We start from the raw sequence: 12,312 nt of genomic DNA, 5'->3' as shown, positions 1-12,312 counted from the left end.
TAGGAGAAAGTTTTTGAAATGTATGTCAGATAATGTTTTGCCTATGTTTTCCTTTAGGAGGTTTATTGTATCTTGTCTTATGTTTAAGTCTTTAATCCATTTTGAGTTGATTTTTGTATATGGTGTAAGGGTGTGTTCTAGCTTCACTGTTTTACATGCTGCTGTCCAGTTTTCCCAACACCATTTGCTGAAGAGACTGTCTTTATTCCATTGTATATTCTTGCGTCCTTTGTCGAAGATGAGTTGACCGCAAGTGTGTGGGTTCATTTCTGGGCTCTCTATTCTGTTCCATTGGTCTATATGTCTGTTTTGGTACCAATACCATGCTGTCTTGATGACTGTAGCTCTATAGTATTGTCTGAAGTCTGGGAGAGTTACTCCTCCAGCCTCTTTCTTTCTCTTCAGTAATGCTTTAGCAATTCTAGGTCTTTGATGGTTCCATATAAATTTTATTATGATTTGTTCTAGTTCTGTGAAATATGTCCTGGGTAATTGGATAGGGATTGCATTAAATCTGTAGATTGCCTTGGGCAGTGTGACCATTTTAACAATATTGATTCTTCCAATCCAAGAGCATGGAATATCTTTCCATTTTTTAAAGTCTTCTTTAATTTCCTTCATCAATGGTTTATAGTTTTCTGTGTATAATTCTTTCGCCTCCTTGGTTAGATTTATTCCCAGATATTTTATTACTTTGGGTGCTATTTTAAAGGGGATTGTTTCTTTACTTTCTTTTTCTGTTGATTTATCGTTAGTGTAAAGAAAGGCAACTGATTTTTGAACATTAATTTTGTAACCTGCTACCTTGCTGAATTCTTCGATCAGCTCTAGTAGCTTTTTTGTGGACCTTTTAGGGTTTTCTATATATAGTAACATGTCGTCAGCATATAATGACATTTTTACCTCTTCTTTTCCAATTTGGATCCCTTTTATTTCTTTCTCTTGCCTGATTGCTGTGGCTAGGACTTCCAGGACTATATTGAATAGGAGTGGTGATAGTGGGCATCCTTGTCTTGTCCCAGATTTTAGTGGGAAGCTTTTGAGTTTTTCACCGTTGAGAACTATGCTGGCTATAGGTTTGACATATATAGCTTTTATTATGTTGAGATATGTTCCCTCTATACCCACTTTGGCGAGAGTTTTTATCATAAATGGGTGTTGAATTTTATCAAATGCTTTTTCTGCATCGATTGAGATGATCATGTGGTTTTTGTCCTTCCTCTTGTTGATGTGATGTATTACACTGATTGACTTGCGTATGTTGAACCAGCCTTGTGTCCCTGGGATGAACCCCACTTGGTCATGATGTATAATCTTTTTTATGTGTTGTTGGATTCTATTTGCTAAAATTTTGGTGAGGATTTTGGCGTCTATGTTCATCAGTGATATTGGCCTATAATTCTCTTTTTTTGTAGTGTCTTTGCCTGGTTTTGGTATCAGGGTGATGGTGGCTTCATAAAATGAGTTTGGGAGTATTCCCTCCTTTTCAATTGTCTGGAAGAGTTTGAGAAGGACTGGTATGTGTTCTTCTTTGTATGTTTGGTAGAATTCCCTGGTGAAGCCGTCCGGTCCTGGACTTTTATTTGTAGGGAGGTTTTTAATTGCTATTTCTATTTCCTTTCTAGTGATCGGATTGTTCAAGTCATATCCTTTTTCATTATAGGTATTTTTTATGTTGTACATTCTCTTCTGCCTTCATCTGTCTCAAAATCATCTGTCTTTTCTCAAACATGTCCCCATCCCACCTCTTACAGATTTTAATAACCCAGTGCATTATTATATAACCATAATATATTAAAAAAAGCCACATACATGTTATGGATGTAGTTGTTTTAATAAACATAGAATAATTGTATTCCCCATTTCTCGGCAAGGTGCTTTTATTGCTTACAACCCATAATAAATATCCTAATAGGAAACCTGATGCAACACTAAAGCATTCTTTTAAATAGTTGCATAATATTCCACAGCCTGGATACACTCCAGTTACCTCAACCACCCTTTTATAAACAAATTTTAATTTCTTTTTGTTTTGTTACTTGGCAGACAATGTTTCAATAAATACCTTTTATATATCTTGCTTTGGTAAATATACTTTTAATTCTGTAGAATTTAATTCTATATGATGAATTTCCAGAACTAGATTTGGTTAGTAGGATATGTATATTTTTAATTTTAACAGAGTTTGCCAAAATAATTTTCAAGAAGTGGCAGTAATTCCAGTGCCTGTTGTTAATAACAATCTGTAGAACCTCTGGATTGCGCCCCCTACCTGTCCCCCCCTTCCCCCTGCAACTAGCACTGGGTGTGACATTCTTCTGAACTTTCTGCCACCTGTTGGCAAAATGTTAACTCTTTGTTACTTTAACTGGCGTTTCCTTGATATTTGTGAAGCTGAGCTTCTTTTCATGTGTCTTTGAGCATCAGGATTTCCCCTTTTATAAAACGACTATTTGTGTCCTTTGTTTTTCAGTTGGACTATGTGTCCTATTGTCAAGTTACAGGAGTTACTTATATAGTATATATACACAGGAACAATTTACTTGATGTATGTGCTTTGAAGATTTTTCACAGTCTATGCTTTGTTTTCTGACCGCTTATTGTCTTTTTGGTCGTGTTTTAAACGTTTTCATAGTCAACTGTTTCTTCATTTCCCTTTTTCTTTGCCTTTCCTGTCTTGCTTAAGAAGCCCCCCTCCCCACAACACACACCGCTGCCACAAATGCCATGCAAATGTTTTCATAGGTTTTCTTCTAGTAATTTTTGTATGTTTTTATCTTTTATATATTTTTATCAATCATCATGGAAATTATTTATTTTTCATATAGGTCAAAGGAAGGATCTACCTTTCCTTCCCGGTTTGACGGGCAATTGTTCCAACAATTTTTGTTTAAACAAACCACCCTTTCCCCACGGACTTGTGTTTCCCTTTATCACATCTTAAGTTTCCTATTTGTGAACTCCCAGTATGTTTTGGTTACAGTGGCTTTATGTTTAAAAAAAAATCTGGTAAAGCAAGATTGCCTCTCCTCCTCCCCACTATTTTTCTCCAGTAGCGTTTTCTTAGCTATTCTTTAACATTTATCCTCCGTATGAAATGTAACTTTTTTCCTTTTATGCTGGTCCTGAGGGGTATAGAATTGGACTGATTTGATCAAGCGACCTCTTCAGTGACTGGTGTGTCACCATCATGGTGGCCCAGCAGTCCCAGGAAGTAACCATCAGGACGCGCTAGGTGCAGGGTCGAGGCAAAGGAACTGCTGGGGCAACAGGGAGGGCAGGGAGGTGAAATCCAGCAGTGTCTGACCTCTAACTGGTGCATTTCACAAAGGGATCCGCTGAAGGGCGCCTCCCACTTCACACAGAAGCTCCTTATCGGCTGCCATGGCCGGAAGTGCCAGAGAACAGAGCTTACTTTTCAGTTTACACTACAAGGCCCAGTGGGTTGCCTACAGCTCTTTCATTTCTCAGCAAACTGCTTGGTTTAAGCAGCTGGGATGGCTCTGGACTCAGACTCCCTGGATTGAATCTGAGCTCCATCTTTCAGGAAATCTTTCCGAGCTCCTCTCTTCCTGGCTCTCTTCAAAACAGAGATCGCATCTCCCATCTGTAGCTGCATCCCGGTCCAAGAGAGCAGCACCCCTTGCTTGGATGATTTCAGTGGCTTCCCTTACTTTTGCCCTTGATCCCCTGCAGTCTGTTTTCAGCTCAGCAGCCTGAGTCATCCTTTTAAGACTTAAGTTGTGTCGTGTTTGAATCTCTCCAGGGGCTGCACATCCCCTTCAAAGTCAAAGCCAGTATTTAAAGTGGCTCCAAATTCTACATGATCCAGCTCTTAAAGCTTCTCTGACTTCACTCCTATTGGTCTCCATCTCAGCTAATCAGTCATTCATTCATCAGATATATATTGAGCGCCTACTATGTGCTGGGCACTGTTATAGGCACTTGGGATGCTTGGTGGGACCAAAGTTTGTGTGTGCACGTGCGAGAGGGAGAGACAGACAGACAGACAGGTCTCTTGGCTATTCCATGAACTTGCTTGGCACGTGCCTGCTCGGGCCCTAACACCAGCTGTTCCCTTTGCCTGGACTGCTCTTGCCCCACAAATCCACGCCTTCATCTTCTTCACAGTTCTAGCTAATGTTACCTTCTAGCAAAGCCTTCCCTGATGCCCTATTTAAAACTGCCAACAGTCCAGCACTTACTCTCCCCTCCCCTAATTCATTTCTCCGTGACCCTGAATTTCCCCTAACAGACTTTATAATGTATAATTTCTAGGTTTATCATTTATGTCTGTTGTCTTTCTCCCACCCCTAGAAGGTAGCTGGAGAAGAGTGTGGTTTTGTTTCTGCTGTCATCTTAGTGCCTGGAATAGTGCCTGGCATAGCATGAAACTCAATAAATACTTTCTGAATAAAGGAAAGGGTGAATGTGGAACCTTGGACGGTAGCTGGTCTTTCTGTGCTTCATATTCATCTTCTAAAAATTAGGGATTATAATGGCCACTAACTGACAGGCTTGCTGAAAAGATTTAAGAAAACAATACATCTGAAGTGCTTCAGACTGTATTTGGCACATATGAGGGTTCTTAAAATGTAGTTCATTATTGTTTTTTCCCTCTTTCCAGTCTCATTCCCTTACATACATATCCTATATGTAGTGTCTACACATATAATCTGTGATTCATACTTTTTATATTTTATATGTACCCATGAACAATAGATGGTATTGCTTTATGTACTCTCAAAATTTACTGAGATAGTATTGTATATTTGTTTTGGAGACCTATTTACATTGAAATATAGAATCTAGCCTTTTCCTCTTCACAGCTGTGTAGTTTTCTGCTGGGGGGACATGATGTTTTGCTAATACAGACAATGCTAAAAGGAACATCTTTGTGCAAGTCTTTTTGTGCATGTCTCATCACAAGTGTGCAAGAGTTTCTCCAGGGGCTATCTAAAACGTGGAATTGCTGATTTGCTGGTTATCCTCCACTGGCTTCCTCCCGTCCATTCTCTGTCCTAATTTGACTGCTCTGTCCTGAGATGCTGATCCCTGTGGACTGCACTACCTACTGCCTTCTCACTAGGTTTAGCCAGTGAGAAGCACTGGGAGGACATTAAAGGGCAGCCAAGAGGGGGCTGGATATTTTTGCTTCACTTTCTCTTTATATCACTGTCATACTGATATATGGCAGTGGCCCCCATCCCTCCATGACTGCAGCTCCATCTGGGCAGCTCCCCCTCCCCTGTTCCAGCTCTGATGGCTCCACCACCTCTATTTCCTCTCCTCATCCAATCAGCCCTAAGCAAGATAACAGATTCCCACTGCTGCTGGTTTCTGGGTACCTCACCATCCATTGTTTCCTTCACCCTGTCTGTTCCTCTCTAATTACTCTCTTCATGAAAAGCTCTTGGTTTGAACATTTGGGATAAATTCTGTTTCTTGTAAGGACCAGACTGACACATTGGCTTCTTAGCTCATGCTCATTTAAAAAAATTAATGTTTGCTTTAAAAAGTTAGACACATACATCCTTAGTTTTGGAAAAATTATGATGAAAAATAAGAGCCATCTTCCTTCCTCCTCATCAACTTTTTCTAATTTTGACTCTCCAGAGGCAACCATACTCAACTGGTCTCATTTCTTTAGTGACTAATAATGTGAAGCACATGTTTATTGGCCATTTATATATCTTATTTTGTGAAATGTTTATTCAAGTCTGTTTATAATGGCTTTGTGCAAGTTCTTTATATTTTTTAGATATGAACTATATACCAACTGTATGTATAATATTTTCTCCCAACTTGAGGCTTGACTTTTATTTTTTAACAGTCTGTTTTGAAGAGCAGAAAGTTTTAATTTTGATAAAATCCAACTTATTATTTTTTTTAATGGGATCCAGTTTATCAAGATTTTTCCTTTATGGCTGTGTGCTTTTGCTGTCACAACAAAGAAATCATTGCCTACCCAAAGTCAAAAGAATGTCTCTGTCTTCTTCTAGCAGTTTTATAGTTTTAGTTTTAGCTTTCACATTTATATCTATAATCCATATCTATGTTTTTGTTTTGTTTTATATGGTGTGAGATTGAGTTCATTTCTTTTTCATCCATTTGGATACCTGGTTTTTTCAGCACCATTACAGAACAATCTAACCTTCCTCCACTGAATAATTTCAGTGTTTTTGCCAAAAATTAGTTGACCACATATGTGGGACTGTTTATGGATCTGGACCTGGTTCAATTGATCGATTTATTTTTCTTCCTGTTGATACCATACTGCTTTAGTTACTGTGGCTTTAATATAATGTCTTGAAATCAAGTGTAAGTCCTTTAGCTTTGTTCTTCTTTTTCAAGATTATTTTAGTTAGACTTAACATTCTGTGCAATTTCATATGAATTTTAGAATCACCTTTTTATTTCTACAGAAGCCTGATTTTTAGATAAATATGGGGAGAAGTGACATGTCAACAATATAGTCTTCCAGTCCATGAATATGGCACTTTTCTCCATTTATTTAGCTCTTCTTTAAATTCTCTTGGCAATTGTTTTAGTTTTAGTGGTGAGATACTACACATTTTTATTTAGTTTATTCTTAAATACATTAATGCTATTCAAAATGGAATTAAAATTATTTTCCAATCAGTAGTTTCTGAGATATAGAAATATAATTACTTTTTGTATATTGACCTTCTGTCCTTTGGCTTTGCTAAATTTATTATTCTAATCATTTGTTTTATAGATTTCTTAGAATTTTTCTAACACACAGAAGCAGATCATCTTTGAATAAAGACAGTTTTACTTCCTCCTTTTTTATCTATTTCTTTTATTTGCTATTTTTTTCTTGCCTTATGGCACTAGCTAGAATCTCTAGTACAATGATGAATTGAAGTGTTGAGAGCAAACATCTTTGCCTTTTCCTGCCTATTCCTGATTTTAATGTCGATATATCTGAGATAACACAAACATCATATTATCAAAGCAGACACACACAGCTTAGAAATGTTAACCAGTATTAAGCTTTACTTATAATTCAAAAGATGGTAGTCTAATTACATGGATAAAGCAAGAACAGGTTCAGAACCACTGACAGAGCTCTCCAGGTCCTTTCTCCTTGCCACATCAGACTTTTTCTTGTGGTTTTTAAAGTAATGAGTGAAGTTCACATTATTGTACATCAGTGAACCATGTAAGTCATGGAACATCTCTGTTTTATACTTAGATAGTTACATGGCATTTTCCAGGGAGCAGTGCTCCGTAAATCCATAGGCTCTAGGTTATTTATAACAAACAAACTTATCCATCCTTCAAAATGTGTTCTATAGGTAAGGCTTCTCCTGCCAGCAAAAGCCGTTAGATTCTTTATCAGGAGGCTTATTGTTTCATGTTTATAAGGAAGTTGAATCAGGTAACCTGTCTTCTATCTTTTCCAGGGGCTTCTCCCAAGTAACAGGGAAGGATGGATTAAAGATGCCACTTAATCCTTTCCTTTTCAGTGTTTCACATTTCATGATTAAATATCATGTTAGCTGAAGGGTTTTGTTTTTTTTTTTTTTTTCCGGTAGATCCTGTTAATCAAAATGAGTAAATTTTCTATTTCGAACTTGCTAGTAGTTTTATTATTAATTATTGGTGAATTATTTTCAAATACTTCTGTGCATTTGTTGAGATGATCAAATAATTTTCTCATTTAATTTGTTAATGTGGCAAATTGCATTGATTTTCAAATGTTAAACCAACATTGCATTTCTAGGATAAATCCTACTTGGTCATAAGATACATTTATATATGTTTACACACATACACACACACATTTTGTCAATTGCTTTTTTCATTTATTTAAAATTTTGGTATGGGGGAGGCTTATAGCTCAGTGGTAGAGCTCATGCTAGCATGCTTAGCCAGTACCTCCATTAGAAAAAAACAGAAAAAACTAAAAACAAAACAAAATAAAATAAAATTGTGTAAATTCACGTAACATAAAATGTACCGACAACCACTTTTAAGTACACAGTACAGTGATGTTAACTATTTGCACAGTTTTGTGCAGCAGATCTCTATAATTTTTTCATCTTGCAAAACTGAAACTATATACTCATTAAGCAACAACTCCCCATTTCCTCCTTCCCCTCAGCTTTTGGTAACCACATTCTGCTTTCTGTTTCTATGAGTTTGACTACTTTAGATACCTCATACAAGTAGTATCATGCATTATTCGTATTTTTATGACTGGCTTATTTCACGTAGCATAAGTTCTGAAGGTTCATTCATGTATGACAGAATTTCATTCCTTTTTAAAGCTGAGTAATATTCCATTGTATGGATATACCACATTAATTTATTTATTCATTCCTTGATGGACATTTAGGTTGCTTCCACTTCATGACTATTGTGAATAATGCTGCAATGAATATAGATGTGCAAATATCTCGTCAAGATCCTTTTTTCAAGTATTTTGTATATATACCAGCAAATGGGATTGCGGATCATATGGTAATTCTATTTTTAATTTTTTGAGCAGCTTGTATATTATTTTCCATATCAGCAAAACCATTTTACATTCCCACAAACAGTGCACAGAGTTCCAGTTTCTCCTCATCCTTGCCAGCACTTGTTATTTCTGTTTTTTTCTCTTTTTTATTTTTATTTTTTAGTGAGTCTACTAATGGGTGTGAGATTTTGATTTGCATCTCTCTGATGATTAATGATATTTACATGTGCTTGTTGACAATTTGTATTTATTCTTTGGAGAAATGTCTATTCAAGTCCTTTACCCATTTAAAAAAATCAGGTTATTTTGTTTGTTGTGGCTGGGTTATAAGATTTCTTTGTATAATCTGGATATTTACTCCTTATCAGATACGTGTGGTTTGCAGATGTTTTCTCCCATTATGCGGGTTGCCCTTCCACTCTTTTCTTCGCTGCACAGAAGTTTTTAAGTTTGATGCAGTCACATTTGAAGTTTTTTGCTCCTTATAGTGTCATATCCAGAGAAATCATTGCCAAATCCGATGTCCTGAAGCTTTTATCTTATGTTTTCTTCCAGGAATTTTATAGTTTTAGACCTTATGTTTAGTTCTGTAACCTATTTTGAGTTAATTTTTGTATATGGTTTAAGATAAGGGTCTAACTTCATTCTTTTGCATGTGAATATCCAACTTTCCAGACATCATTTGTTGAAAAGATAGTCCTTTCCCCAGTGTATGGTTTTGGTACCCTTGTCGAAGATCACTTGGTTTTCTATGCCACGCTGCATTTATGGGCTCTCAGTTCTGTTCCATTGGGGTCTATATGTCTGTCTTTATGCTGGTACCACATTGTCTTAGCTTCTGTTATTTTGTAGTATGTTTTGAAATCAGGAAGTGTGGGGCTTCCAACTTCATTCTTTTTCAAGATTGTTTTGACTGTTTGGGATCCCTTGAGATTCCTTATGAATTTTAGGATTTTTAAAAATTTCTGCAAAAATATGCCATTGGGATTTTGAAAGGAATTGCTTTGAATCTGTAGATCACTTTGGGCAGTATGGGAATTCTAACAATAATAAGTCATCCAATCCATAAACGCAAGATGTCTTTCCATTTATTTGTATCTTCTTTGATTTCTTTTAGCAATAGTATTTTGTAGTTCTCAGTGTACAAGTCTTTCACCAAGCTCCCCCCACCCCATTTGGTTAAGTTTTTTTTCTTAAATATTTTATTATTTTTGATACTATTGTAAATGGGGTTATTTTCCTAATTTCTCTTTCAAGTTTTTCATTGTAAGTGTATAGAAACACAACTGATTTTTGAGTGTTGATTTTGTATCCTGCAACTTTGCTGAAATCATTTATTAGTTTCAACAGGTTTTTTTCCCCCTGTGGAATGTTTAGGGTTATTTAGATATAAGAGCAGGCCATCTGAGAACAGAGATAATATACTTCTTCCTTTCCAGTTTAGATGATGCCCTGCCTAGGACTTCCAGTACTATGTTGAATAATGGTGTCAAAGGTGGGTAATCTTGCTTTGCTCTTGATCTTAGAGGAAAACTTTTCCATCTTTCACAATTGAGTATGATCTTAGCTGTGGGTTTTTTTATATGGATTTTAGTATGTTGAAGCATTTTTCTTCCATTCCTAATATATTGAATTTTTTTTTAATATCATGAAAGGGTGTTGAAATTTATCAAGCTTTTTCTGCATCAGTTGAGATGATCATATGGGTTTTGTCCTTTATTCTGCTATGATGTGGTCTATTACATTTAATGATTTTCATATGTTGAACAACCCTTGCATTCCAAGTATGAATTCCACTTGCTCAATAGTGTGTAATCCTCTTAAAGTGCTGTTGAATTCAGTTTGGTAGTATTTCTATATTTTTGTTGCTGCTGCTGCTTCTTCTCCTCCTCCTTCTTCCTCATCTTCCTCATCTTCCTCTCCCTCTCCTTCTCCTCCTTCCCCTTCCTCTCTTCCTTTCCCTTCCCCTTCCTCTTCTCCTTCTTCTCCTTCTTCTCCTTCTTCTCCTTCTTCTTCTTCTTCTTCTTCTTCTTCTTCTTCTTCTTCTTCTTCTTCTTCTTCTTCTTCTTCTTCTTCTTCTTCTTCTTCTTCTTCTTCTTCTTCTACTTCTTCTTCTTCTTCTTCTTCTTCTTCTTCTTCTTCTTCTTCTTCTTCTTCTTCTTCTTCTTCTTCTTCTTCTTCTTCTTCTTCTTCTTCTTCCTCTTCTTCTTCTTCTTCCTCCTCTTCTTCTTCTTCTCCTCCTCCTCCTTCCTCTTTTTCTTATTCTTCTTATCTCTTTTTTTTGTTTGTTCAGAGAATATAACCTATATTATTCTAGTTCTTTGAAGTTTATTGAAACTTGTTTTAGGTCCCAGAAGGTGTTCCTTCTTGGTGAATGTTCTGTGTGAACTAGAAGAAAAAAATGTGTATTCTATAGCTGTTTTCTGAACTACTCTGTAAATGACAATTAGGTCTACTCAGCTGTTGGTGCTGTTAAAATTTTCTTTGGTTTCATTCATTTTTGCTTGCTTATTTTGTCCATTTCTGAGAGTTGTGTATTAAAATTTCCAACTATCATTGTGATTTTGTCTATTTTTTCCTATTAGTACTCTCAGTTTTTACTTCTGAATATTTACTTATTTAAATAGCATTCTATTCATATTTTGTGGACTCATGTCTTATCTCTCTGATCGCATTAACTATTTCTCTTTTAGTTTTCTTCAGCATCCCACATTATAGCTTTCCTTTTAATAATTTTTCTTCTGATTTATACTTTTTTTTCCAATGTGTTTCATATTAGATACTCTTTTCCAAGGTCTCGACTCTTCATATGGAAAAGTGAGGCACAAAAATGCTGGTTGGAACTTGTGTGTTTATGGGTGGGACCTTACTGGAGCATGACAGAATGAGGATCAGCCTCTTCTGTTGGGGACCAGCACATGCCACTATTTGTGGCAGAATTGCTCTGCTGTCTTGGTTTAGAGTTATGATTCTATCTCCCAGGAACCAAGTGTTTAAGAGGGGCTGGAATTCTAAAAATTTGAAATGAAACTTTCATTTAAACCCTGTTTTTTAGCACAGCACACTCTCAGCAGTATCTTGTATTTGTTTTCCATATTGTAAATATTTTCTGTAGCAATAGTCTTTGGATGGCCACCGGGGAAAGGGAGGGAGGGAGAGATGTTGATTATAACTTGTAATGACCATCAGTGAATCCCCTTTTCACGAGAGTCCCTTTACCAGTATTTAAGGATAACTAGTGACCCCAATTTTTGAGATTTTACAGACTTTTGTGATGGGAACCAGCTTGTTTTTTTTTTTTTTTTTTTTGCTGAATTTCCTCTGAGCAAGCTTGCATTTTTGTTTTTTCTATTTTGTTAACTCAGTTACTATTTTTCCATTTAATTTACCTCATCTGAAATTTTGACATTCTTCTTCTTCTATCATATTTTCTTCTTTCTGTTCCCTTTATCCTATGTTCTTGCCTTTTCAATTCCTTTTTTGTCATTATAGTGGAGTTTCCAGAAGGATCAAAGGTAAGTTCCTATTTAGCCATATTTTAGTTAGAAGTCTTATTGCAGTGGGTACATACATTTTACATTTTACTAAACATTGTGAAATTGCTTTTCAAAGTGAGGCACTGTTTCGTGTTTGTTTTAGGTTGGTCTCAGCCTATCAATAGTGATGCTATGGGCAGTGATGGCTGAGGGCACTCATCTGGGCTACCTGTGGTGAGCCACACAGACATCTCCCCAGGTGAAGCCGATGTAGGTGCTGGACCAGCCCTTGTGGTTCTTATTATGAGAGACAGCTCAGCAATAACTATCAGGGGACATTGAAAAAAC

The sequence above is a fragment of the Vicugna pacos genome, chromosome 2 (genome assembly GCF_048564905.1).
Source record: "Vicugna pacos chromosome 2, VicPac4, whole genome shotgun sequence".
NCBI classification, from domain to species: domain Eukaryota; kingdom Metazoa; phylum Chordata; class Mammalia; order Artiodactyla; family Camelidae; genus Vicugna; species Vicugna pacos.
Note: the sequence above shows the minus strand (reverse complement) of the source record.